Source organism: Mandrillus leucophaeus, unplaced genomic scaffold (assembly GCF_000951045.1).
Source record: "Mandrillus leucophaeus isolate KB7577 unplaced genomic scaffold, Mleu.le_1.0 Scaffold524, whole genome shotgun sequence".
NCBI classification, from domain to species: domain Eukaryota; kingdom Metazoa; phylum Chordata; class Mammalia; order Primates; family Cercopithecidae; genus Mandrillus; species Mandrillus leucophaeus.
The window spans coordinates 1,900,423-1,922,706 of record NW_012105631.1 but is presented as its reverse complement, the minus strand read 5'-3'; the positions used below and the strand labels follow the sequence as shown (position 1 = coordinate 1,922,706).

General features: G+C 39.9%; 1 protein-coding gene across 4 annotated transcripts in view; it reads left to right on the top strand.

The window, feature by feature from the left end:
• ESR1 (estrogen receptor 1) overlaps nt 1–22,284 on the top strand; it is a 421,968-nt gene that overhangs the window by 92,375 nt on the left and 307,309 nt on the right. For 3 of the 4 annotated variants that reach the window (XM_011996804.1, XM_011996802.1, XM_011996799.1), the window contains exon 1: nt 19,914–21,304. The exons of the other annotated variant lie outside the window; for it this stretch is intronic. The gene's annotated coding sequence lies outside the window, so the exon portion shown is untranslated. Of the gene's footprint in view, nt 1–19,913; nt 21,305–22,284 lie in introns of those variants that run through there. 4 annotated transcript variants of the gene reach the window in all.

Here is a 22,284-nt window from a genome sequence, read left to right as displayed (position 1 = left end):
GGTTGAGGGGCAAGTGGTGGCTGAAATCCAGCCCCAGTCAGCTCCCCAAACCAAACCACCTTTACACGGTGTCTATGTGTAAAGGTGGTTTACTTTGGGGAGATTGATCCCCATGAGGGATTAGCACCAGCCCTATGTCTATCTCTTCTTCTCCTGGGGAGATGTTGGCTATTTTGCCAGCTGGAGAAGGGCATGCAGTTTGTTGTCAGGAGACGGGTTCTTAAGTGCCATTGGTAAGTGTTGGGCAAGATAGGCAGAGGGAATCTCTCATGACTACAGGCACTTCATAAGCCCTGGTGTAGACGATAATTGAAATGGGTTGATTTCATAGTAGTCTAATACAGAGTGGTGCTAGAATCTCTCTATGTGCCTATTTAGAAAATAACTTCATATTTAATTCTTCACTTTACATAAAAGATATGTGTATTAAATACACCTTTTATTTTAGAACAGTTTTAGATTTTAGATTTAAATTGGGAAGACAGTAGAGATTTCCTGTCTAACCCACACCCAGCTCCCGTATTAGTAACATCTTGCATTAGTATGGTATATTACAATTAATGAACCAATACTGATATTTTATTATTAACTAAATTCATGCTTTATTCCAATTCCCTTAGTTTCTACCCAATGTCCATTTTCTATTCCAGTATCCCATCCAGGATGCCACATTACATTTTGTTGTCTTGAGTTTCTCAGATTTTCCACGTTTTTGATGACCCTGACAGTTTTGAGGAATACTGGTCAAGCGTTTTGTGGAATGTACCTCAATTGAGGTTTGCCTCATGTTTTTCTCATGATTAGCTTGGTATTACACGTGTTTCAAGAGGAAGACCACAGAGATGAAATGCCATTCTTATTACATCATATCAGACGTATATTCTAACAATATGATTGATGACAACTAACGTTGACTTTGGCCAACTGGCTGGGGTAGTATTTGTCTAGTTTCTCCTTTGTGAAGTCCTTCTTTACCCCCTTTCCACACGGTGCTCTTTGAAGGAAGTCACTCTGCACAGCTCACAATGAAGGAGTGGGGAGCTATGCTTCTCCTCTTCGAGGGTTGTGCATGTACACAAATTATTTGGAATTCTTTTGCATGGGAGATTTGTCTCTTCTCCCCCATTTATTTATTTATTGAATTATTTATATCAGTATAGCTTCATGGATATTTATTTTAGACTTTAGGTTAAAAAACAATACTACTTTATTTTATTGTTCAAATTGTTCCAGCTTCTAGAAGTTATATTTTTATCGAGAAGATTTGTTTTTAAATATAAAAACACTTAAAAAAAACTAAGTCAACAGGATAAAATATTTTTAAATTTTCCTTAATGGGTATTCTTTGTACCATGTTTCCATCGAATAACATTCTGATTGTCTGAAATCTAAAAATTAGTGTTTGTATTTTAAGCGCTAAGATCAGAAAGAAAGTCACAAGTTTCCCAGACTGAGTTAGACAACATGTAACTCAGAGTTATGAGGAACACCCTTCCCATTCCTGCATTGTAACCAGTGTTACAGTTACACAAGAGACCGGTGTAACTTCCCCTCCTGTGTTCTCGTTGCCAGGACTTATTTTAGTTCTTTTAACATATCCTTCCCACCAAAGAGAAGTTTTTTGAACAATTTCCCCATGAATGCTCCCCCTACCCCAACTTGTGCCTTTTATTCATGTCTTTATAATATTTATTGGTTGGCTAGTGCAATTGCAGAGGTTGGCAAGTCTCAAATTTGTAGGGCAGGCCAGCGGGCTGGAAACTCAGGCAGGAGTTAATGCTACATTCTGGGGGTAATTTTTTCTTCTCTGGAAACTTCAGTTTTTACTGACAAGCTTTTCAACTGATTGGGCAAGACCCACCCATCTTATGAAGGGGAACTGTACAATCAGTTGACATTTAACCCAGTCAGTCAACTGATTGTTGGTGTCAACCATATCTTCAGAATAGCTTCACAACAACATCTAGACTCATGTTTGATTAAATAACTGGGTGCCATAACCTTGCCAAGTTGACACCTGAAATTCACCATCACAGTGACCAAGACAGAAAGTGTAATGAGCAGGAAAGCACCCCAGTGACAGGACAGTGAAAGACGAGCCTGGAGATGGGGAGTGGGAAGAGTGATTTAGATGGAATGGTCAAGAGAGGTAGTATTTGAGCCGAGATGTGAAAAGATATAAAAGAAGGGAAGGAACCAGTTCTGCCAAGAATTTGCACTTCTACAATTTCCCAGATGATATTAATGCTGTTGCCCTGAAGCCTATACTCTGAAAACCACAGAGTAAGGGTACACCTCTGTTATTATCCAATGAATCCTGAGAAAGCCCATTAATATCGCAGTGTGACCATTTTTTCTCAAAATTCCTACCTCACATGCTCTGAGGGGCTGGCAGCTTTTTTGGGAAGGTAAAATCTCAAGAGGGAGGCTTCGAATGATTCCAGAACAAAGTGAAGATAACATACTACCACAGGTAAAGTCTAGGTTTACTTGGAGGTGGCTCAAAACACAAATCCCATCCATTTTATGAGACATGAGGCCATGACTCTGGGTCCTCACTCTGGGCAAGCCACTGAACTCATTAGAACCTCCGTTTTCCCATCTGTTCAAAACGAGGTGATAACGGATAAGCAATCCTGGACTGCATTGTGGTAATGCCATCAAGCAATGATATTTGTCAGGAAGGAGGTATGATTCAAGCACAGGCACTTCGTTATCTGAGGCCTGTGTGTTGAGTGTGAAGGAGGGGTTTATTATTCCTCTATTCATGTCCTCTCTATTCTCAAAGTTTCTTACATGGGAGAAAAATCTTGGTAAGGTAAAGATCACAGCCACCCTGGAGTCAGACAGAGGAGTGTGCCAAACTTGGTAAGCGTCACCGTTCAGGTGAGTGGGGAAGAGACTGAACCCCATTAAACCAGATGACCTCCAAGGCCCTCCCTGCCCCAACATCTGAGGGCTGCCTGGTTTGTCTGCACAGGGTGCTCACAGTATTCTTGACTTTGACATAATTTTAACATTAAAGTCACAAGGATACCCTGGACCACAACTGCTAGAGAAGAGATGGTAGTGGAGTTTGTTTCCCAAGAGACTTTTTCTGATTCTAGTGGGGCCAGGATCAACCTCCAAAATAAGAGGTCTTTGCAACTGCTGCGAGCCTCCTGGCACCTCTACCCTCTAGCAAGAGGCTGCTCTCCTGCCCCACCCCAGTTCCAAGCGTGCTGCAGGGCAGGAACTCACTGTGCTGGCAAAGGTGAGCTGGAGACCTGGCATAGCCTAAAGCTTTTTAATTTCATCCTCCCTGTACTTAATCTAGAGAGTCATTGATGAAACAAACATGCCATTTTCTTCCAATTTTGCACTTTTAAATGTCAACAACAAACAAACATTTATATACACAAATGTTGCTGAAGGAAACTTTTGGCTTTAGACAAGGATAAAAACTGAACCTCTTAGTGTGACTTTGGTTGATTTATTTAAAAATCTGTAATTTGACATACGAAGAATTATTAAGACTACTTTTTTTTGGTAGGCATTGAATGTGTCCTTGAAAAGTAAAAAGATATGTTCAGTTTCATTCTTCTGTCTATGGGTAGCCAGTTATCCCAGCCCTAGTTATTGAATAGGGAATCCTTTCCCCATTGCTTATTTTATTTTACTTTTTGAGACGGGGTCTTGCTGTGTCGCCCAGGCTGGAGTGCAGTGGCATGATTTTGGCTCACTGCAACCTCTGCCTCCCAGCTTCAAGTGATTCCCCTGCCTCAGTCTCCCAAGTAGCTTGGATTACGCATGTGCACCACCACACCTGGCTAATTTTTGTATTTTGATAGAGACAGGGTTTCACCATGTTGGCCAGGCTGGTCGTGAACTCCTGACCTCAGTTGATCCACCCCACTTGGCCTCCCAAAGTACTGGGATTACAGGCATGAGCCACCATGCCCGGCTTCATTGCTTATTTTTGTCAGCTTTGCAAAGATCAGATAGTTGTAGGTGTGTGGTCTTATTTCTGGGCTCTTTATTCTGTTCCATTGGTCTATGTGTTGGTGTGTTTATCAGTGCCATGTTGTTTTGGTTATTGTAGCCCTGTAGTATGGTTTGAAGTTGGGTAACAGGATGCTTCCAGCTTTGTTCTTTTTGGTTAGTATTGTCTTGGCTATTTGGGATCTTTTTTTTGGTTCCATATGAATTTTAAAATAGTTTTTTTCTACTTCTATGAAGTATGTCATTGGTAGTTTCATAGGAATAGCATTGAATCTATAAGTTGCTTTGAGCATTATGGCCCTTTTAATGATATTGATTCTTCCTATTCATGAGCATGGAATGTTTTTTCCATTTGTTTGTGTCATCTCTGATTTCTTTGAGCAGTGTTTTGTAGTTGTCCTTGTAGAGAACTTTCACCTCTCTGATTAGCTGTATTCCCAGGTATTTTATTCCTTTTGTGGCAATTGTGAATGGGATTGTGTTCCTGATTTGGCTCTTTGCTTGACTATTTTTTGTGTGTAGGAAGGCTAAGTGATTTTTGAACATTGATTTTGTGTCCTGAGACTTTGCTGAAGTTGTTTATCAGCTGAAGGAGCTTTTAGGCCAAGACTATGGGGTTTTCCAAGTATAGGAACATGTCATCTGCAAACAGGGATAGTTTGACTACCTCTCTTTCTATTTGGATGCCCTTTATTTCTTTCTCTTGCCTGATTGCTCTGGCCAGAACTTCTAATTCTATGTTGAATAGGAGTGGTGAGAGAGGGCATCTTTGTTTTGTAACTGGACCCCCTCCTTACTTCATATATAAAAATTAACTCAAGATGGATTAAAGACGTAAACGAAAAGTGTAAAACTCCAAGAACCCTGGAAGACTGCCTGGGCAATACCATCTTAGACATAGGAATGGGCAAAAATTTCATGATGAAGATGCTAAAAGCAGTTGCAACAAAAGCAAAAATTGAGAAATGGATCTAATTATACTAAAGAACTTCTGCATAGCAAATAAAACTATCAACAGAGTAAACACAACCTACAGAATGGGAGAAAATTTTTCCAAATTATGCATCTAACCAAGGTCTACTATCCAGCATCTATAAGGAACTTAAATTTACAAGAAAAAACAACCTCATTAAAAAGCAGGCAAAGGACATAAACAGACACTTTTCAACAGAGACGTACATGTGACCAACAAGCATATGAAAAAAGCCTAACATCGCTGATCACTAGAGAAATGCAAATCAAAACCACAATGAGATACCATCTCACACTAATGAGAATGGTTGTTATTAAAAAGTCAAAATATAATAGGTGCTGGTGAAGTTGCAGAAAAATAGGAACACTTATATACTGTGGGTGTGTAAACTAGTTCAATCATTGTGAGAAACAGTGTGATGATTCCTCAAAGACCTAAAAACAGAACTACCATTCAACCCAGCAATTCCATGACTGGGTATATACCCAAATGGATATAAATTGTTCTGTCATAAGGACACATACCTGCGTATGTTCATTGCAGCACTATTCACAATAGCAAAGACATGGAATCAATCTAAATGCCCATTGATGGTAGACTGGATAAAGAAAATGTGGTACGTATACATGATAGAATACTATGCAGCCACCAAAAAGAATGAGATAATGTCCTTTTCAGGAACATGGATGGTGCTGGAAGCCATTATCCTTAGCAAACTAATGCAGGAACAGAAAACCTAATACTGCATGTTCTTACTTGTAAGTGAGAGCTAAATGATTAGAATTCATGGACACAGAGAGAGGAATAACAGACACTGGGGACTATCAGAGGGTGGAGGGTAGGAGGAGGGAGAGGATCAGGAAAAATAACTAATGGGTGCTAGGCTTAATACCTGGGTGATGAAATAATCTGTACAACAAGCCGCCACGACACAAATTTACCTGTGTAACAAACCTGCACATGTACCCCTGAACTTAAAATAAAAGTTAAAAAAAAAAACCCAAAAGGTGAAGTGTTGGTGAGGATGTGGAAATGTAAATTAGTACAGCCATTTTGGAAAATAGCCAAGGAAAATGTTTTATTGAGTCAGATGATGCTACCTTACAGCAATAGCTTCCAAAGTGGGGTGTCCTGAATAGCAGAAGTTCTCTTTACATTTTCAAACCTCATCTTTTTACTTTCTGATTTTGAGTTTCATAATGAACATGTATCAATACAATAGCACACTATGAATTTTATAAGTAAACAATATGGGAAAAATAAGATATGTTCACTTTCCTGGCTGACCCCAGTTAGTCTAAACTATCAGTTATGGGATCCATTTGTTCTAAATATTGAAGGCACTGTTGCGGGGGGTGAGGAGGGTGAATGATAGACTTGAATTCCTTGAAGGAATAGAAATGTGACTACTATGCTAAAAAGCAGGCCCCTTGGAATATAAATAGAGTATTCACTGTGCCTTTACATTTGTTTCCCTGGAGGAAATGTAAAACAAGTCTCAAGACTTTCTGGTCATTTCCAAGTCATAAAGGGCGACTAATTTATATAACCAGCCCAATGTCAATACCAAATGTGTGAGTTTCATTTCATCTCACAACTCCTCCCCTTTCCCAGTTCTGGCCCCATACAAGCCCGCTGCCTGCAGTAGGATGGAGGAAGATGGTTTCTTTTCCTTCCCTCCCATTTATTTGTCTTTGTACATCTTAAAGCCAGCCTGAATTTCTGCTCCCTACAAGGTTGAAGCGGGTGGGTCAGGAGGTGGGGAGAGAACTAAGGAATATTGGCGTGAGTTGTTATTTTGTTTATCCTAACTATATGATGTTGGATAGCATGAGTTTTCCCAAAAGTACCAGTATAAGCAGTAAATGCTATAACTGATCATGAATTGTTTACAGTGATTGAGTAGAATCATTGCATCTGGTCATGAATAGAAAAAGCACCTCCCAGACAGCTGGTCTGCTGCCAGGAGTGCAGCTTTAGGGGTCCCCAGACCCATTCTATTCACATCTCTTGACTTTATCAGCTGTGTGGTGTATCTGTGGTTACAGGCTGATGTGGTTTGGCTGTGACCTCACTCAAATCTCATCTTGAATTGTAGCTCCCATAATTCCCACGTGTCATGGGAGATACCCAGTGGGGGGTAATTGAATCATGGGGGTGGGTCTCTCCTGTGCTGTTCTTGTGGTGATGAATGAGTCTCACGAGATCCGATGGTTTTATAAATGGGAATTCTCCTTCACAAGCACTCTTGCCTGCTGCCATGTAAGAGGACCCTTTGCTCTTCCTTTGTCTTCTGCCATGATTGTGAGGCCTTCCCAGCCATGTGGAACTGTGAGTCCATTAAACCTCTTTGCTTTATAAATTACCCAGTCTTGGATATGCCTTTATTAGCAGCGTGAGAATGGGTTAATAAGTGAACCACATTGTTATAGAGTTTCTGAAGGTCATTAAGAGGAGAAGTCCATGCCGTGGGCTGAGCTGGGACTCAAGAATCTCAAAGGCAACTCAGTGCAATCATCACGAAGGGCCCATCTTGAGCTCCTAAGGCAGGGCAGGGCTGGGTCTTATGGAGACATGTGACTTTCAGGTAATCCAGTGAGCACTTGTGTTTTCCTCCTATAATTCTTGAGGAATGGATATTGTTCTATTTTCAGATAGTATAATAATAAGCACCTGGAAAATACTATATGACCCCAAACAACAGGTAAAATGTCAAAAAACCCTTTTATCTACACGAAGTTAGACAAAAAGTTCAAATAATCTTATCCATTTATTAATTCTCTTCCAATACAATCATGTATCATTTAATGATGGGGATGAGTTCGGAGGAAGGAGTTGTTAGGAGATTTTGTCATGGTGCAAACATCCTCAAGTATACTTATGCCAACCTCAGTGGTATAGCCTACTACACATCTAGGCTTGTATATACAGCCTATTGTTCCTAGACTATAAACCTGCACAGCATGTTACTATCCTGAATACTGCAGGCGACTATAATATAATGGTAAGTATTTGTGTATCTAAACATACTTCAACATAGAAAAGGCACAGTGAAAATATGGTATAAGAGATAAGAAATGGTCCACCTGTACAAGGCACTTGCCAGAATGGAGCTTGCAGGACTGGAAGTTGCTCTGGGTGAGTCAGCGAATGGGTGATGAGTGCATGTGAAGGCCTAGGGCATTATTGTATGCTACTGTAAACTTTATAAACACTGTGAACTTAGGATACACTAAATTTATTAAAAATTCTTCTTTCTTCAATCAATAATAAATTAACATTAGCTTACTGTATTTTTTTTAACTTTATAAACTTTAATTTTTTTTTAGAGATAGGGTCTTGCTCTGTTGGTCAGGCTGGAGTGCAGTGACACAATCATAGTTCACTACAACATTGAACTCCTAGGCTTAAGCAATCCTCACACCTCAGCCTCCTGAGTAGCTAGTACTGCAGATGCACACTACTGCACCCAGCTAGTTTTAAAATTTTTTGTAGTGACTGGGTTCTGCTATATTGACCGGGCTGGTCTTGAACTCCTGACTCAAGCAATCCTCCTGCTTCGGCCTCCCAGAGTGCTGGGATTATAGGTGTGAGCTACTGCACTTGGCCTAAACTTTAATTTTTAAAATCTTCTTGACTGTTTTATAATAACACTTAGTTTAAAACGCAAACACATTGTACAGCTGTAAAAAAATATTTTCTTTCTTTACATCCTTATTCTACACGCTTTTTTTCTGTTTAGGTTTTTAAAAACATTTTAGGCCGAGCGCGGTGGCTCATGCCTGTAATCCCAGCACTTTGGGGGGCCGAGGCAGGCGGATCACGAGGTCAGGAGATCAAGACCATCTTGGCTAACACGGTGAAACCCCGTCTCTACTAAAAATATTAAAAAATTAGCCGGATGTGGTGGTGGGCACCTATAGTCCCAGCTACTCGGGAGACTGAGGCAAGAGAATGGCGTGAACCCAGGAGGCAGAGCTTGCAGTGAGCCAAGATCACACCACTGCACTCCAGCCTGGGCAACAGAGCGAGACTGTGTCTCAAAAAAAAAAAAAAAGGTTTTAAACTTTTTTTAAAAATCAAAGTCACAAACACATGCATTAGCCTAGGCCTACCCAGGGTCAGGATCATCAGTGTCACTGTCTTCCGCTTCCACATCTTGTCCTACAGGAAGGTCCTCAGAGGCAGTAACACCCATGGAGCTGTCATCTCCTCTGATAACAATATGGGCTTCTGGAAGACTCCAGAAGGACCTGCCTCCTGCCTAATGCTGTTTTACAGCTAATATTTTTTTATAGTAGAAGGAGTACACTAAAATAATGATAAAAACTGTAGTAAAGTAAATATATAAACCAGTCATATAGTCATTTATTATCATAATCAATTATTATGTACTGTACATAATTGTATGTGCTAGACTTTTCTACAACTGGTGGCACGATAGGTTTGCTTACGCCAGCATCACTACACACGTGAGGAATGTGTTGTGCTGTGACATTAGGGCAGCTACAATGTCAGTAGGTGATAGGAATTTTCCAGCTCCATTATAACCTTACAGGACCACCGTCATATGTGCAGTATAAAACATCATTACGTGGTGCATGACCATATTTACTGAGCACCAAATATGTGCCCAGGCAGTGTGCTAGGGACTGGAAGGGACCTCAAAGTCTAGTAAAAAACCCACAACACTAAAACAATATGTGTGATTCAAAGTGACGTGTCCTGTAATAGCTGGTTGCCTACCTACTCCCCAGAGAGAAATTAAACCTGCTTGCTTAACTTATTAATTTTATATTCATGTACTTGCAGTATAAAAACATACTTTAAAACATATTAGGAGTACAGGATGTTATCTGTAGTGATAGGCTATTTAATGTTCTCTTCATTGAGTTCTAAAAAATTGGGATAGAGTGTAACAAAATGGGGAAGGGAGGGTTAGCGTAAACTCTTCTTTGATGTCTATGCTGTGGATCAGAAAACTCATAAATATGTCAACAATTGGATTTTCTCCTAATATGAAAACAACTATTTGGCTTCTTTTGCAAATGTGAAAAGTTAATCAAAAATATAAAACTTCTTCTTTCCACTAAAACTAGGGCACAATCATTCTTTTCCTCTTATTGGAGTCCAAATGGGTTTCCATAATCTTCAGATCTAGTAGTTGTATTTATTGATGACATAAATGGAAAGACTAAAAGATAAAGTTAAGAAAAATTCAGTGGTTTATGGTTTCAACTCTACTGATAATTTTGTATATAAAGGGATTCTAAATTAGACTGTATACACATTTGCCATTTGAGTTCCAATCATTTTAGCAATAGATCAAAAGATCTTAATGCCTGATAGTTGACAGATTACTTCCAAATATTTCTTTTTATTTTTGTGAAAGCCAAAGTCCTTTTCTCAACATGACAGTCACAACTTTGTCAACAATCTACCACTTATTTACAAAGGTTTAAAATCTGATAATAGATATTTACCTGGACTATACAATGTCTCAGTGGGAGCAATAGTGGTTTACAATGGGTCTGAAAATGTTGCGAAATAGTCAAAACTGGCATTGCAGCAATTCATTTCCAAAAACACACTAGACTCGTGAGTTTTGGTTTTTAAGTTTATATAGCTTGCTTCTGGTGTTAATGTTCTCCACACCTAAGGTGCCAACATGCATGGCTACTCTTCGTCCCCAGAGAAACATTGCTGATTTGTACCAAATTTCAATGATGTGTCAAGCAAACTGTCATTTTGGAATGACAGTAAGCACTCCTTCAACAACAGCGCTTTATTTCGTCCCAAACCTTTGGGCCGCACGATTCTGATCTTTATCACACTTTCAGTACCTGTCATTCATTATCAGCTTGTGCTCCTGGAGCCCCAGGAACTGTCAACTACTGACAAAATAATGGAGCAAAATAGCAAGAAGAACCTGCAGTTCCTATATCATTGCATTTAATCTTTGCACCAACTCTTTGATGTGGAAATTGTCCCAATTTTATAGATTCAGCTTAAAGACCTTGATTTGTCCAAGATCACACAACCACTAGGAGGTATAATGTTCAAACAAAAATGTCTGAAAAAGACTGGGTGTGGTGGCTCACGCCTGTAATCCCATCACATTGGGAGGCCGAGATGGGCGGATCACCTGAGGTCAGGAGTTTGAAACCAGCTTGGGCAACATGGTGAAACCCTGTCTCTACTAAAAATATAAAAATTAGTTGGGTGTGGTGGTGCATGCCTGTAATCTCAGCTACTCAGGAGACTGAGGCATGAGAATCACTTGAACCCTGTGAGGCAGAGGTTGCAGTGAGCTGAGATCACATCGCTGCACTCCAGCGTGGGTGGCAGAGTGAGACTCCATCTCAAAAAAAAAAAATCTGAAAAGATAGATTACTTGGCCTCACTCATAGTAAAAAAGTGTCAGTTAAAAATGCATGGAGAGATACTATTTTGAAAAGCGTCAAAAAGTTCAAAGATCCATCATATTTGTAAGGATATGGGAGTTTAAATTGTACAGGCATTATGAAGGCATTTGGCTACATCTACCAAAATTAACATTGCACATATTTACTCACGTGTAAATTGACTTATGTACAAATTCACTAATTGTAGCATTGTTGATAATCGTAAAAGATTAGGAACACACCTAATTGCCATTAATGAGGAACTGGTAAAATAAAGTAGAAGTCCTCTGTGTCATGGAATACTATGCAGTCATCAAAAATGAGGAAGATATTTATGTAGTGAAATAGAAAGATATCCAAGATATATTGCTAATGAAAACAAAAAACGTGGCACAAATAAGGTGCATGTTACTATCTGGGTGTTTTAAAAAGGGGGTGTGGAAGAATGTGTGTGTGTGTATTTTCTTCAATATGCGTAGAATATCTCTAGAAGGAAATTTAAAAACTGGTGACCTCAGTTGTCTCCAGAGAGGGAAAATTGGTGGGTTGCAGGCAGAGGTGAAAGATTTTCCCACTATGGCTTTGAAAATATCTTTTCAAGTTTAAAGCACCAACTGCATTATATATCGAAAGTAAACAAAATAAAATTTTAAAATGAAATGACATCTGTAAAACACTTGATAGATGTTCAGTTAACAGCCATCAGGATTTATTAGTAATTGTGGTTTTTGCCATTAAAAGTAATTTTAAAAGTAATGGTTTTGCCTTTAGTTTTAATGACAAAAACCACAATTACTTGTGCACCAACCAAATACCTTATGCTTCTGGTGAGGGCATCTCTCAGAAGAGAGATCACGAGTAAAGAACACTAGAAAGGATGTTTAATATTATTTCCCTTTTTAAAACTGGTGGTTGTCAAACCAGTCTAAATGAAAAGTCTCCAGAACTGATGATTATGTTCATATAGCAGTAGTTTGGAGTGAACAGAAATCATCTTCACCATCAACCTAGCTCCGAAAGAGGCCAAGCCAATCTGGTTCCCTTCGCCAACCACCTTCCTCCCAATCTATACGTTGGGGTGATCCACTACAAAGCTCTCAAGAATATACACAATGCTACTACAGTCATTGTGAGTGAGATCTGAAGGGAGCATAGGCTAGGACTCATGAGGTTATAGTTCAGAGTTTCTACTGAAATTCCTTTCAACAAAGTGAAGAGCACACCACTGGGGTTACAAGTGTTACTGACTACTTAGCTAGTGCTAGATTACCCAAAAAAGTAACCAAGTCTCATGGGCAGAGGTGGGAAAATCTGTTAAGCACATAGTGAAGGATGAATCTGGGCTGATTGGAAAACATTTGTTTGAATGAATGTAGCATTTATTTCCAAGAATAAGCATGTCCAGACTGATTGAGCAAGAGTTATATTTAGTTCAGTCGTTCTTATGTCCATTTTGAGAAAGCTAAACCAGCATGCCAGAAGGGGTCAAAGATCACGTTTTGCATGAAAGAAAGGCCAGTGGAACTGGGACTGTTAGACTTAAACTTTCGGGTATTTTACACTAGGACTTAGAAATGACTTTATTCCTTTTTGTATTTTCTGTCTCTAGCATTGCAAGTAGCAAGAAGGTGAATTTTTGGTATTTGGAATACTCTCTCCTCATTTTTCCTTTGGGAAAATCATTAGCCTATCTGATTTGACTGCTATTGAATATATTCCATGACATCCATAAGTCTACCTTCAGGCATTGCATGTGCTTGTGTATTACATATGATTAATTGCTTACATAAGAACAATGATGAACCCTGCCGAGGGGAGGAGGGATGTGAAGAATAGCTTACTTAGGCATTCCAGGTGCTAACAAGGGATGGTTTGATACAGCTCATTCTTGTTTTGAATTTTCATGCCTCTTGAGAAAGAAAGGAGCAGAAAATGCTTTGCATGGTGCTATGTCCTCCCAGGTCCTATGTTTTCTTTTTTGTATTTTGTCAGTTCTCTAAGTAGAGATTTTCTTAGTTTAATATAATTTCCATTTTTAAAATTCAAATACCTACATATGAGGTGGGAGTGGAAATTAATCAGAAGCATTCCTATAACCTGCAGACTCAAATTAAGTCCTTGAGCAAGCTGGCATTTTGATGAGATGAGGATTCAGCGGGTGGGACAGTTGTACATTTGAACTCTGGGTACACTGCCGAAAGCGAGGCCTGAGAAGGTTGTGTTGAGGAAGGAGTGTCAGTGACTGAGCCTGTTGGAAAGGGAGGCTGAGAGAGTTGAGGACACATATGTAAGGGAGAACACATTGATTGGTCAGGTGTTTTTTTTCTGCTGTGAGTTTCGATTAGAATTTTGGGTCTCATTAAGTGACCCATGTTGAATAGAGGTTGGGTAGAGCTGGCTTGGAAAGCCCTCAGTGAAGAGATGAGCTCGACAGTATGATAAGCAAGTAGATGTGAATTCAGGACAGGAAATGGAGAAGGACAGGGTGAGAAAAGGGAACAAATTTACAATTTGTGCCATTAGCCATTTATTAGAATTTGATATAAGAATTTGTGGACTTACTGTTTCCGTCTGGATTTAAGGTACAAAAACCTACTGGCTAGTGTCACTAAAAGTGATGTCTTTATTCAGTTGTCAACCAAAAGTTTTACACTAAATTCTTTTGAATCTTTGAATGTTTATATTGTTCCCAATAATCTTTCCAATTCTTTTAAAAGGCTGATTTTTAGGAAGGCTAGCACTTTTTGATCACAAAATAGTTTCCCCGATGAGTATGATAGCTTCAATATCTTTCAAATTAGATTCTTTTGGAAATTGAACTATATCAAATAAAATAAAACAAGTAGGGTTTTTTGTTGTTGTTGTTAAAGGTATTATTATATTTGCAGGTTTGTACAATTTAGCAGATACAGGAAGGGTTTAAATTGTTTCTTTAGCTAGAATGTTCAGTTCAAATTATACAGATATAAGCCTGAGACCTAAATGAACTCTCTTCTGAAGACTAATGAATGGAAGGTAGATTACTCATTTCTTCATGTTCAAAAGACAAATTATGTCTCTGAACACAGTTGTTTCAATGTTTTTAACTTACGGTCTCAAACTCTTCCCATTTCTTTATCAGTGAATTGGGAAATGTGGAGGCAGTCTTGTTGTAGTTTCCAAAGATTTAGGCATTTTTGAGACTCTAAGAATAGTTCCTTGAGCCACCAATTTGTCCCTTAATTTTATTTAACCTGAGCAAGGCCCATCTGACTTCTTTCAAGTCAGAAGAATGCAGCATCTACCCAGAGAGGCTGAGGGTGGGATGGAAAGAAGGAGGCACTCCAAGTTTGGAGACACAGATTCTAGTCCAGTTCCTTAAGCTGCATGACCTTCAGCAAGTCTCCCATGTTGTTCGGGGCCACAGTTTCTTTATAAGTGCAATGAAGAGTTTGGACTCAACAACTTATAAAGAAACATTCATTCTAATGGTCTATTATGTGAAAAGAATGTGAGTTGTTCTAGAAAATATGAATCTGCTCCCCGATTGTACTCCAAGCTCTGGTTCTAAATTTCAGTTATTGTAGTTACTTCTTTTGAGGTCAATCATTGAGGAAGTCAGTTAATGCAGAGATGATGTCTGGAAGGAGTTTACAAATTTGTTGTTCAAATAGTATTTGTTGGGGACCAACTAAAACTACACATCAGGGATTGTGCTCACATTGGACTAGTGTCTTTGGAAAACACAGTCCTTGTGTGTCCTTTTTGAATTTACAGGCCAACTTCGGGAAGCAGAGAGACAATTAGGAAATCCAACAGCATGATAAGTAGTACAATGGGAATGTTTAGGGAGACATGAGCACTCAACAGGATATCGAGGAAGGTTTCCTGGTGGCTGTGATGTCTCAAGGGAGACTTGAAGCATGAGTAGGAGTGTGTCAGATGAAAAGGAAGGGGAGGAAGAGTAACTTGCATACATGAACATTTAGACCCAGAGACAGTCCAGAGGGACTGAGGAACTTAAAAGAAATCCAGTATGGGAGGAGTATAGTACCTGTTGGGGAGGGTGGGGACTCTTGATAAAGCAGGATAATAATTCAAGTTCTTTGGCTCTTGAGTTACTTTTGGACAAGTTGAGCTTCAGGTAGCTAGTACATAGTAGGAGCTTAATAAATATTTATTGAATGAATGAACATGTAAGTAAAATGTCTAATAGGTACCTGGAAATGTGGACTTCCTAGTCAGGAAAGAGAGGTTGGATGGAGATTTCTATTTTGAAGTTTTCAATGTATATATGAAAGTAAAAACACAAGGAGTGGTTATGATCATCCAGGAGAAGGTATACAGAGGAGGAAAGAGGGTCTAGGGGCTGAATCCTGGGGCACCCACACCTGAGAGGAGGAAGAGGAAGAGGGGCTCTCAGAAGAGCCTGAGCAGGAAGGGCCATTGTAATAGGACTAAACACTAAAGCCCTAGAAGTCAGCTCTCTGGGGGCAGAGGTTTTTGTTTTGTTTATTTTGGGATGCCTGCTGTTGACCAGATTATGCCCCCAGACCCACCCACATTCACATATTGAAGCCCTAACCCTCAATGTAACTGTATCTGGAGACAGGGTCTTTGGGAGGTAATTATGGTTAAACGAGGTTATAAGGGTGGGACCCTACCCTGATAGGACTGTGGCCTTATAAGCAGCGCTCTCTCTCTTTCTGTCCTCCTCCTTCTACCCCCTCCAGGGTCCACCCCCACCCAACACTGAGAAAATAAATCACTGTTGTTTAAGTCACCCAGTCTATGGTGTTTTGCTATAGTAGCCTGAGCTGACCAAAACAGTTCTCGACACTTAGGAATGGTCCTGGTAAATACAGCTAATCAATATTTTTTTTGAGTGAATTGAATGAATGAGTCATTCATTGGCATGCTTATGAATGCATTCCTCCCTCCGCAGTGTGATTGTCATTGAGCAGGTTGGGAGAAGGGAGGAGCTCTTGCAAGCATGGAAGTCCTGGGTGCTTAGGGAGAATGAGAGGGTGCTGTGGACACAAAATTGGAAGAAAGAGCTGAAAAGGCTGAAAAGGTTGAAAATGCTAAACTGCTCAAATCTCCTCTCTCTCTCTCTCTCTCTCTTTTTTTTTTTTTTTTTTTTTTTTTTTTTTTAAATCATTTGGCTAGGCTGGCTCTGAAATTGGGGATGGTTCTTGGTTGATTATGTAGTGTGTGTGTGTGTGTGTGTGTGTGTGTGTGTATAAAGGCCCTTCTTAACATTAGATAGGACTATTGGAATCTAAGTGAATTTAGGCACAATCTAGATATTGCTCTTCATAGAGAAATAATACTCTAAGCTGGCAATGAAATTCCTCAAGTAAACAACAGATAAAGGGAAGGAGAGGGACACAGTGTAATAATAATTGAAATAATTGGAATTCTTGTATCACTCATGGCACTTACAGTGAAAGTAATTTCTAAATTGTCTTCCATTACATGCAACATAGGTACATTATATAAAAAGATCCTAAAGTATTGTTAAAAAGAAATTTTCCCAGAAAATGTAAGATAAAAGTTAACTAAATTCTATTAAGCTTGCAAGTTAACTCCAAATCATTCATTGACTCATAATCAAGAACAGTCTTGCTGCCTGACAACCAAAAAATTCAAACTGTCTTCATCAAGTCCTGGGTGGGAAGCCAGGAAATGGGATCTGAGATCACAGGCTTTGTGAGAGTCAGGGTCTTTGGCTTGACTCTTGGTCACAAATCATGCCTTTTTTTCCTTGGAGAGATAGTGGGAAAGAAAAGGCTGTTTCAAAACATGTTAAAAAATACTGATTCCACTTGGCTTCTTGTTAACGTGTACCCTTGCAGACTTGGGTAAAACCTGATCCTGTTAAAAGTCATTGTACTTAAAAAGATTCATGACTAGAGTGTTAGGACAATTCTGTGGCCTTGAGGGTCCCATTGCAGCAAGAGGAGTCTGACTGAGAAGAGGATAGCTCTGTCCTTTGATGCCCAGTAACCTGCATGCCCAGCACCTTGCATTGGTAGGAAATGCAGTATATGCACTTCAATTTGTAAGAGATCATGGTCCAAAGAGATCATAGATTTATTTTGCCACCTGGCCCAGAGGGTGATAGAACTTCGGACAATGGTTGCCTATAGGGAGTTTATTGGAATGGGACACAAAGGGAAATTTCTGCGGTGATGGAAATACTCTATACTTTCATTGGGATAGTTGTTACATGGACATATCCATCTGTCACATTCATCAAATGGTATGCTTTAGATACATGTATTTCATTGTATATAAATTGTGCCTCAAAAAACAAAAACTCAAGGTCAGGTGAAAAAAGTCTAGGAACTAATCAAAAACCCTTAAGTGACCAAACTGTGAAAATGAGCAGAAACTTAAAGGGAAATTCTTCATTATTTTTCCACATTAGAGGAAAATTGATGGTATCAGATAAATGCTCAAAAATAAGCTTCCAAACAGAGCATTTATAATCAGTACAATAATAAGTTTGAACACAGCCAAACCTTCATGTCTCAGAGTAAAGGAACCATTTCTTTTATGGTATAAGCTATTATGGAGATAGTTCCACATTTATTTTCTTTCATGTTTCTTTTGGAGGAATAATGTTTTTGTAAATGTAAAAAGCTTTTAAAGGAGCTAGAGAAGAAGCTATGTTTGGTCATAGTATTATCTGCTTACGAACTAAAAATTCAGAGCTCTCTTGTGAATCATGCTGCCAAGAATTGCAGACTTAAGCCTCGAGATTGTACGAATTTAAATTTTGACTTTATGACCTCAGTCAGCATAAAGATACAAAGATAATCTTCCATCAGAAACAGTTTTGAAAATGTTGGAATGGGCCAGGCGCGATGGCTCATGCCTATAATCCCAGCACTTTGGGAGGCTGAGGCAGGTGGATCACCTGAGGTCAGGAGTTCAAGACCAGCCTGGTCAACATGGTAAAATTCCGTCTCAACTAAACATACAAAAAAATTAGCTGAGCATGGTGGCAGACACCTGTAATCCCAGCTACTTCAGGAGGCAGAGGCAGGAGAATTGCTTGAACCCGGGAGGCAGACGTTGCAGTGAGCCGAGATTGCACCAGTACACTCCAGCCTGGGTGACAAGAGTGAAACTCTCTCTAAAAAAAAAAAAAAAGGTAGAATGTCACATGGAAAGTTAACTTTTAGAGATAGTAATCCAGACACCTATAATATTATGTTGTCCTTTTAAGTATCTATATCAATAAATTAACCAACATTTGATGACCTAACATGGCCAGGGACAGGGCTGGGTGCTCATAATTCCCGAATAATTCTAGCCAGACCTTGTCCTCAAGGAGCTTATGAGCAGGGTGAAGGGATAAAAACCAGATAAATAACTCTAATTCAGGAAGAATGTGATAAATGCATGATAACTACCACTAGAATTCCGAGGAGAGGAAATTTTCTTTGAATAGAGACTAAAGGAAGGAATAATGAATGTGGTAGCATTTGGGCTGGACCTATTGCAAGAGTCATGCTCTCCCCTGACAAGCCAAGAAAGTGGGGATTCAAGGTAGGAAGAAAGAAAAGCTCTGAGTTCTTTGAGTATTAAAATTTTGCTTGGCTGAAGCATAGGTTACAGTCGGAGGAGATGGACTAGGAAGGATCATTACGGGCGGACAGGAAGCCCTGAACTCATGGGGGAAGCTATGATTTGGGTTTAAGGCAGAGCTGGGTCATGTCAAGATGGATCCTGAAGCAGTAAAAAAGTCCAAGAAAGTAAACTGGTCGCAGGGTTTAGGATGAAGTCTGGGAGGAAAGGGCAGAGAGATCCTTAGGAGGCTCTTAGGACAGGTAAGGTAATAGGTCTCAAAGGGAGTGGCAGAAATGAAATGGAAAAAGAGAGATTGTAAAGCTAGAAGGCCCAGGAACTGCCTCTTGATTAGGTGTGGAAGGCAAGGGAAAATCAGCCCTCAAAGAAGACAGTGAGATTTTCATCTGGATGACTGGAGAGACAGTAATGCTGGGCACAGACAGAGGAAAGTTGAGAGGAACACCATGTTTGAGAATGGTGACTCATATTTGAACAATCCAGCAATGCCCAGCAGACTGCTGGAAAAGTGGGGCTGAAGATATATTCAATGGCGGAGCCAGAGCAATCTTTATCCTTCTTCACCTGGGAGAACCAGTAAGTCATGGCTGGAGTGTGTGTATCCAGCAAGAGAGGTTGGGGAGGGAAGCAAAGAGAGCTGGGAACCTAAGAGTGAAGTTTTTGCCAAAGGCATGAGAGAAAAGTCGGCGTAGCACAGTATACTTTCCCACCCAAGCTCACCTGCTCAGGGACAAGGCTCACCAAGATGAGTCTGGAAGAGAATGCTGGAAAGAAAACTGACTTTATTGAACTTCTTGGACTAACTTTGATTGTAAATCTCTGAACAATCAAAGCCTATGAGGAGACAGCCAACCTTCTTATTCTTCCTATGTCAATAGTGAACAATTGCAGATCTCCTTTCCTTTTTTTCTCCTTTCCCCTCTTCCTCTCTCCTCCCTCCCTGAATGCTCTTGGTTTTTTTTTTTTTTTGGACTGGTCTAGAACATGGGTGGCCATTGTTGACCTACAGGAGGGACCACTGTCACCAACAAAGGGTAACAATCTTTCTTTTCAATATTTATTTATATCCAATATTTATTTTCAATACTGACTATGGAGAGAGCTCTCCTGTGCTCCAACACTGCAATATTGGGGGTCTTTCAAAGCACCAAGATATATATTTGCATCTGGCATCATTAACATTTTTATGACTTTCTACTTCTTTCTTTGTACTGGTCTCAAGAGCCACTCATAAATCTCTCAGTAACTGCATAGTGTCCCAGGGCCAGAGACCGGCCACTCCTGGCATTGTGATTAGAGTCATTTAATATCCAAGGTGGTGACTAATGTCTGGCAACAGAGGCTCCATTGGGTGTCATGTGTCCTGGGGCCCTGAGCGTGGGCACTCTAGGAGCACCTCATTATTGCATGTTAGTACTATGGCCAAGAGAAACGTTGAGAAAGTGGTCAAGAGGTGGATCCATGTGAACGCCACTGGAAAATGAGAGACCTCTTTTCCGATCACTGTCAGTGCAACTCGAAAGCCTAAAATCAGTTGAAAACAAAGGTATCTACCTTTATCTTATGTTCACATCCTAGGCTTTTAATAATATGTATTTTTCACATGTTTACAGAAAGCAGTCAACTGAGCTATTCGTGGAAAGGTTTGTGGGTTTGGTTAACGAAGTGGAGGAGTATTACATTTCAGCTGGAAACACATCCCTAGAATGCCAAAACATTTATTCCAAAGTCTGGTTTCCTGGTGCAATCGGAGGCATGGCAATGCCTCTGTTCAGAGACTGGGGTCTAGGGCCAGTAAGGCATTTGATCCACATGTATCCCAGAAGGCTTTTATTGTTAAATTATATTCTTTCGGAAAAACCACCCATGTCCTATTTTGTAAACTTGATATCCATACACTTTTGACTGGCATTCTATTTTAGCCGTAAGAGTATGATTCACAGCAAGCCTGTTTTTCCTCTTGCTTGGGGTGGCAGCGGAAAGCATAGGGTACTTTCCAGCCTCCAAGGGTAAGGGGCAAAGGGGCTGGGGTTTCTCCTCCCCAGTACAGCTTTCTCTGGCTGTGCCACGCTGCTCCCTGTGAGCAGACAGCAAGTCTCCCCTCACTCCCCACTGCCATTCATCCAGCGCCGTGCAGTAGCCCAGCTGCGTGTCTGCCGGGAGGGGCTGCCAAGTGCCCTGCCTACTGGCTGCTTCCCGAATCCCTGCCATTCCACGCACAAACACATCCACACACGCTCTCTGCCTAGTTCACACACTGAGCCACTCGCACATGCGAGCACATTCCTTCCTTCCTTCTCACTGTCTCGGCCCTTGACTTCTACAAGCCCATGGAACATTTCTGGAAAGACGTTCTTGATCCAGCAGGGTAGGCTTGTTTTGATTTCTCTCTCTGTAGCTTTAGCATTTTGAGAAAGCAACTTACCTTTCTGGCTAGTGTCTGTATCCTAGCAGGGAGATGAGGATTGCTGTTCTCCATGGGGGTACGTGTGTGTCTCCTTTTTCTTTCATGACTTGTAGGATTCTTTGTGCCATTTGCATATAATTTGGCAGGTTCAGATTTTTTAAGAGCCCTATGAAGTGCTTTTTGCGTGTGTTTTAAAAAGGCATTTGAAAATTGAAAGTGTGATTTATGGAAACTAAATCATCTGTGAAAAATTGCTTTGGAAAGTAATGATTGCTGGCCATAAAGGGAAATATCTGTGATGTACCTAATGTGTTTTTAACCCTTTATTTGCTGACAATCTATAGTCATTAATGCTAAACTCGATTTTGGCTTCATATTAAATCAGCTAATCTGTATATTGTCCGACAATGGTCTGTTTTTGTAGGAATTAGATAAAATGTATACTTGATATAAAATATTCAAAAATGTAACTATTAGTAACAGTAAGCTTGGCATTTAGATATACCATGAACACTTTGTCAGGTACTCTGTTGGGTGTTTGGGATAGCAATTAAAATAAAGTATTGATAGTTGTACCAGAGTCTATTAGGCTGCAGCAAAGGAATTTTATTAAAAAGTATAAACTCTCCAAGATTACAGATGCATGACATACTTTCCGTATTTTTTGTGTCCTTAATATGTATATGTATGTGTGTGTGTGCATATGTGTGTGTGCATGCTTAACTTTTAATTCAGTTAAAAACTTTTTTCTATTTGTTTTTCATCTGGATATTTGATTCTGCATATCCTAGCCCAAGTGAACCGAGAAGATCGAGTTGTAGGACTAAAGAATAGACATGCAGAAATGCATTTTAAAAATCTGTTAGCTGAACCAGACCGACAATGTCACATAATTGCCAAAGCTTTGGTTCATGACCTGAGGTTATGTTGGGTATGAAAAG